The following is a 7,340-nucleotide window of genomic DNA, read 5'->3' on the forward strand; positions in this document are numbered from 1 at the left end:
GGACGATGTCGTCTGCTTTCGGGTGTTCCTGGCGCTCCCGCGTCAGCTCACGTCGCCGTGCATTTGCCGACACCGTCAACGCGGGGCGATGTCGACGCGCGAAAGTGCGGAAAATGCGCTGCTAGTGGTAGCGGCTAAAGTCCCTCGATCGGCGTTTTTAGTAGCGGCCTCAGAACAAACCGTAAAATTACGGCGCCCGCAACCCCACGCCAGCTGTATTTCCACCGTAGACCCTGAATCTACATTGTCGGTACAATTACTGTTTCCTTTAAAAAAACCCCACGCTCAAGCTTTTCTTGTATATAATTGGCAACTAATATCTGTATTTACCAATAACTTGGGCATCTATTTCGCCACGCGTTTTTTTCAAGGTGGGTGTCATTTCAGGAACTAGTTTTTCCCTCGGACGAACATGAGACAGGAAAGTGCTGCGCGGCGAGCCCAACCGTCCTATCTGCACTCCGTATCGGTGGGGGTGCTACTGGCCGTTGGCGGCACGGTTGTGCACGCCTTCAACTTTCGTTGTTTCGGTGATTTGACTACCATGGATTTATCTATCGGACGAAGAAATACTGCGAAGTAGTGAAGGTAAGTGAGTACTAGTGAACTTTGTTTTCTTGTCATATGTATTTATCGTAGCAGAGTCGGCAGAGTTGCTCGCGAACTGCGGTCCGCGTAAGCGGTTAGTCCTAACGATTTCACTGACTCGCTTTGTGCGTTGCGCAGATCTGTCGGTAGACCTTTGTACCTGGCCGTTGCGTGTGTAAACATAATCAATTCTGACGCGATTTCTAGCACTGTGTTTGGTGAAGTGTGTGTGTGTCCTGTTCTGTTTTGCTAGCCGAATGTTTTGATATGAAATGAAATAAGGGAAGCTGGAGAGTGCGAATATGAGAATATGAGTGCGGGTACGATATAAGTGTGTATGCATTAAACGCAAATCGTGTACTTTTAGCATGATCTGCACTCTTGGTTTTTGTTTCGTTTTGCAGATGCCGTTTTTTTTCCCGTCATAATAGTTTTCAGTTAAAAAACGTGCACAATAAATTTAATTATTGCCGTGCGTGTAGCATTAGAATAAAATAATAAATCGAATGATTTCCGAGCGTACAGCATTAAATTAGAATGCCATCTGGATGTTTTGTTCGCGTTTCGATTGAATGATTAATCTTTTTGAACGCTCAGTTTGGTCGTGACATGTTGGAATGAACAAAGTGTATGGAACCCGAATTTATTTGTAGCGTCAGAACTACACGCATGTCGTAACTGGTACAGTAGTATGAGTAGCGCTGGTTGCGCTTCGTACTGTTACTGTAGCATCGCAAACGTAAATTAACCATTCAGAACCAAGTAAAAATATTCAAGAATGGCTGTTAAATTTGGGTCACTTACGGAATTTCCAGCTTAATGAATTTTAGTGTGCAACACACCTTGGTGAGCAGAGTAACGCAGCATTTGGGATTTCGCAGGTTTAAGGCAGAGTATGATTCTGGTGTCTGGCCTGTCGTTTGCTAATAACTTACATGTTGCAGGCTGCTGACTGGTGCAACTTGCATTCAAAATGACTTCTTGGTGCGGCCTATTTCAAGGACCGAGGCTGTTTCCTCATCGGGCGCCGCCGACTGTTTGGCAGTCTATGCAAAAGTGGGTGAACACGTTTCTTTTATGGTTTTTACAGACCTCGTCTTCCTGTTACATGCACAACGGAATTTCAGTGATCTGAAGTCGTCATTTTTTCACTAGGGACTCTTTGAAGGTGTTTAAGCAATCTTACACCAGTGCGGTTTTTGGTGATTATTTGTGCAGATTAGATTTTTTCCGACACAACGTAGCACTGCGAATGCTTGATGTAGTTCAAACAAAGTTAAAAACGTGGCGCAAACTAGACGGGACAAGAGAGACAAGAAACACAGATACAGGCGCCATATCTTGTTTCTTGTCTCTCTTGTCCCGTCTAGTTTGCGCCACGTTTTTAACTTTGTTTGAACTATGTACCAACTAGCTCAGCAACAAGTTTTGTTAAGCTTGATGTAGATTTACAATTTAAACAACACAAGGTACGAGCTGGCTCTCATTTGTTTATTGCACACTAAATGTATGTATATACTGAACTTTTGTGGAGACGCAGATGTGCTGCTGTATCTCGAATGATGCCAACCATTTCAAGAGGTTCTTTCGGCCACGGCAGCCAATTTTGGAATCAAAGAAAAAAAAACGAAAGTGCTGGCACTTCACTACTGCACCCCTCAAGACCAGATATAGCTTCAGCGCGTAGAACCCCCAAGTTGGATTTATAAAGGCAGATCATCCCTCTCGTCAACCGAAGCAGTGCGCGTAATGATAAAAAAAACTTAAATATGCATGAAAAAACTTCAGACCGATTCAACTTAACAGTAGTGCCCTGCTGAGCATCCCTTCATAAAAGCTTTTATGACCTTGTGGGCTGGTTGGTATCTGCTTTGCCCTAAAATCCTAGCCCCACTGAATTGCTGGTCACGATTGCACGCCCCACAATGGGGAGGAAATGGTGGGCAAGTGGTCCAAATCGCAATTTTACCTGTCGCAAGTGGTCAGTGCCCATTTCCTTGGCTAAATCATTAATGCATTGTGTGACGCAAAGAGAGAAAAATAAATCTTGGTTCAACACCTTACACACAATTTTTTCTTTTGGATGCACATAGGGATGTCGGGAAGTTCGGCCTGTTCGAAACGCCTGGCATTATTGAAGCATTTGGGCACCAGCGCGATATTTCGGTGCATATATACATTCTTTGTGTTGATGAACAGCTGAGAAATAGCACTTGTTCTTGTCCTGTGTTTTTGCAATTGTGAGCTTAGGTCCAATTTTCATGCTGTTTTTTTTTTCATGTTTTACAAGCGGCAATTTGCTTGGTAACATATTCTTTTGCTAGAAAACTTTTTCAAGCATCAAGCAAGTTATGGCTTTTTGCAAAATTTACTTGAAGGATTTATTGCTCTGTTTATTAGGGTTGACGGGATTTGACTACTGTATTTAATGTAAATTGTGAACACTTTCTACTCAATATTTAGTGCCAGTGTATGTTTGGCTGCCCCAATAAAAGCATGAACAGTAAAGAAAAGGAAATATTTCACATCATATTTGTGCCTGATGACTATTCTGTGGGCGTGCGAAGTTTGGTTGGTTATAATTGTCAGGTGACGACTTATCCGTAGCTGTGCACGTTGATAGGGACATTTGAAACTTAAAAATTCGTCAAAAAATTTCTGTTGTCTTTTTTGCTGCTATTAAAGCTATAAATATGACAACATGCATTATCCGTACCTGTGGCTGTTCAAACTTCCTTCACAGATCTCTTCATACACAGTAAGCTTTTAGTATAGCTCCAGCTTTGAAATATTTGGTTCAATGCTTACTTAAAAATTTTTAGACAGAAATCCTTGTTAGGGACTTTCACGTAGTGTGTAGCAATTGTATATTCGTCTTCATTGCGTTTCTTGCAATTGTGCATGTCTATATCCTCAGCACAAAACCGACAGGACAGAGGGAAAAGAAAACATGGGACACGCTCTGAATGTCAACTAAAATAAACTTATTGGAGTTGCACAAAAATGTATACCCAGCATGCATACAAAAAATGAGAGAAACTTAACCCAATAATGCCCGAGGCTTTCATTGGGTTAAATTTTGTTTTTGTGCATCTATTGGCGGCATATTTTTGTTTAACTTCAGAGCCTGTCCTGTGTTTTCTTGTCCCTTTGTTCTGTATGTTTTGCACTGTGGAGCTGATTATTTACCAACATTACTACAGTTGTACATTTTGGTTTGTTGGCGCTGCTGATGACAAAATAGTTCACCCCATTGCTTATTTTTGCTCTGCTTTGGCTCACGTCTCCCCACACGGACAGCATCCTTTGTTTTATTTTTGTTCTATTTGGCACCCTTTATGGCAGCACAAGGCAGGTCGTTTTCTGTGCCGCTTAGTCTCTCCTCCTTTCAACAGTTTTTTAACCTGCATTAATTTTTTTCGTTGAAACGAACCGAATATATTTAAGGAAGCTCTGTAACTTTTATTTGTGAATTTGTGTTTTTCCTTATGTCTGCCCAAGGCCCCCTTGCCAGCATACTAAGCAGTGTTGACATGAACCACGCTACCAATGGTAGTAGGTTGGAAGAGTTTTGCTTATATGTATTTCGTCTTCAGGCTGGCTATTATGGAATGTCCATCATGTCATTAGTGGTTTTTCGCATGGGAAAAAGCTACCGTGGTAAAAAACCATGAATGAAAATTTGCTCGAAGCCGTACAACACTACGTGTTGCTAGCTATAGAATACTATGCGTTCAAAATAGCTGACATCTGAGCATAAATTGTCCATAAATTACGGCAACTTGTTTCCTGCACATCGTTCAGAACAGTGGTTTTTAATGTGGATAGTATTTTGGATATTTCTCCTCTATCAAAGCGGGGGATCCACATGTTCGCCCGCTTAAGCGGGGGATCAAACTTTCCTTCGCACGTCTCAGCAATGAATGAATTCGAAAGCTAAAATAACGTCAAGGCATTGCAAAATAGCTGATGATAATTGATAGAGAGCAGACATCGAAGCTGCATAATAGCTGCTTACAACAAAATAATAAGCAGTACTTTTTACACTTAGTGAGCTTTCCTTGTACAGCAGTGGTCCTGTGGACATCTATATTGCCTAAAACAAATTGTTGGGCTTCTCATGTGTGCCAGCTACTTACAACTGCACAAGACATAACAACGGACATATACAGAGAATAGGAATGACAACCGCATAGGTGTCCTGTGTATACAGGCGCACAAGCTATTTAGGTGTCCAAACATTATTCGTAAGTGAACCCAAGTCATTGGTGCTTTTATTGGATAGCTTTTTTTGGCAGGTAACCTGTCATTCTGGGGATTCAGATAAAACTTTATTAGCCTTCAGTCATTTTTGCTGGTGCCGAACGTCTGGTGACATGAGGTGGCTTTTTATACTGAGAGATCATGTATATGTGAGCAAAATCTTTTGAATTACTACCACTGCTGGTACGGTTCATGTAAAAATAATTTAGCACACATGCAACCTTAAAAAATTCAAGCTATGACACAAGTATTCAAATGAGAATTAGTGTATTCTTGCTAAGAATTTATCATCAAATTAGCATTTAAGGAAATTAAAAATGGGCTAAATATCAGCATCGAAGAGAGTTAAACTAAAAACAGAACTTCAGCAAAAAAAGGATATTTAAAAAAAATGTTACTTTTGATATGTTGTATTCTGATATCAGCTTGCTTTTTCTTTCTTTCCAGCCTGCACATGGGCCAAGTTTGCCGTGCCACAGCAGCTAATCAAGGCGACCCTCCTGTCCGTAGTGTTACGGAAAATCAAGGCTGTCGGTCAGTCAGCTGCATAGTTCTGTCTCAGAATTAAATCGATCGTGAGTCGCTGAGTTTTGTCTCTGCTTGTATATTTCAGCAGCTTTGACTGGCTGGCCTTTCAGCTAGCTGTCGCTGTCTGACTAAATTTATGTGTGACTATCAATGCTACCGATTTACATCTTGTGACTGCCAAAAATGCCCCTATTTTGCCCAATAACACTTACTTGCAGCAAAGCGTAAAATATGTAATTATGTATCAATTTGCCGACCTAAAATATTCATGTAGTTCAGGAAACCCATTACAAAAATGGCAAGAACACGTCAGGAAGTACGCAGAAATAAATGAAGAAGCTCCGTAAGAATACGTCATGAAGTACATAAGATGTCATCATAAAAGCCATAGAAGTGCATCAAGAAGTACACATAAATCTACTTAAAAAGGCTGCAAAAATACATCAGAAGTTCTACAGAAAATCACTCGTCAAACTCTCTACAGAAACTCCATGAGAAGTGCATCAAGAAGTACGCATAAATGTACGTAAAAAGGCTGCAAAAATACATCAGAAGTTCTACAGAAAATCACTCGTCAAACTCTCTACAGAAACTCCGTGGCCAAATACTTGTTGAAACACGTCAAGAGCTCGTCAAAAAAATTCTTCACAAACTCTACAAAATCTCTACACAAGAGGAAGACAAAACTCTACAGAAATACATCAAAAACACCACAGGATTTTTTATGAGGGTCGCACTCGACCAGGGACACCTGCAGCCGTTAAAGAAACCGGTGGGTGCACGGCGGCACGCAAATTCGAACCCGGTTCCTCCCGCGGTACCTCTGAGCCATCGCTCCGGTTAAAATTTGCGTTTTTCAGCGCCCCATTCAATAGGGGAGATTTTGTAGTGCAACCCAGGTCAACGTCCAGAGCATTCTTGTCCCACACAGGATCGAGGCGCCAGACGAAGGAGCAGCTTGTTACCATTTTACGGGTCGGTGCCAGGCACCGCCAAGGCACACAAATGCACACCGTGGCCTCCACTGCCACGATCGACGCTCAACTTGCTAACCGCCTGTGGCAGGACGTGCTACCAGGCAAGAATACGGGGTGCCCGGCCATATGGACAAGGGTCAGGGGCCCCTTGTAAAGGTAGAGGCAGCTTTCTAGGCGTGAATTCCCCTTTGAAGGGTTTGCAGTCGACCACGGCAGCCTGTACCCATAAAAGAATCCGATAGGTGTTTCGCGGCACGCGGATTCGAGCCTGGTATCTCCCGCATCTGAGGCGAGGGCTGCACCTCTGAGACAGCGCTGCGCTCCGTCGAACTGTTTCGGGTTCTTCCTCCGTCCGCTCTCCGACGACGTTTTCGACGTCGCCGCCCCACCACCTCCCCGTCCAAGTTCCCTGCTGCCCGTACAAGGCTCCTTTCCGCTAAGCGTTACGCAACCTCGAAAACGCTCACAATTAGGTTCTCCAACGTAAGGTCTCCCTCGCCCTCTCCCTACCACGCTTTCCGTGTGCTTGGCGCTTGCTCTTCCCTTGATAGTCGATTCCATCTCTCCTCTTCACTGAGCCTGAGTTAGCACTCCTCCTCTTATTATTTAGGCTCAACCTAGAACATCTGCGCAGTAAAGAATTTTGTTGACAATTAACCATCATAATCGCCAGCAGCCTATCTGCCAAGAAACGCCAACTCCGCAGGTGAGCTGGTCTCAGATTCTGTCTACCACCGCTCGTTACCCCAAAGCCACCTGTAATGAATGCACTAACCTACAAAAAGAACTCACATGTCTTGGGAGCGAAATTTCATCGCTCACAGAAGCCATCTCGCAACTGACGCGGCCAAACACCACAGCCCAGCACCCACAAGCAGGGGTAGAGAATAAGCGCAAAATCTCCGATGCGAGCGAAACAACCACTCCGAATCGTGCTCCCGCTACTACACAAACTGACAACGTCACAACAGAATGCCAGGCTGC

The 7,340-nt window shown here is 43.2% G+C and overlaps 1 long non-coding RNA gene across 1 annotated transcript; it reads left to right on the plus strand.

The window, feature by feature from the left end:
• Positions 1–458: 458 nt before the first annotated feature.
• On the plus strand, positions 459–5,438 carry LOC144151820 (uncharacterized). The gene is made up of 3 exons (XR_013318980.1): positions 459–588; positions 1,533–1,644; positions 5,299–5,438. It is a non-coding gene; the product is annotated as an uncharacterized LOC144151820 (long non-coding RNA).
• Positions 5,439–7,340: the final 1,902 nt, after the last annotated feature.

This window comes from Haemaphysalis longicornis, unplaced genomic scaffold, assembly GCF_048455015.1.
Source record: "Haemaphysalis longicornis isolate Haplotype H1 unplaced genomic scaffold, Haemaphysalis longicornis Haplotype H1 scaffold_9, whole genome shotgun sequence".
Classification (NCBI taxonomy): Eukaryota; Metazoa; Arthropoda; class Arachnida; order Ixodida; family Ixodidae; genus Haemaphysalis; species Haemaphysalis longicornis.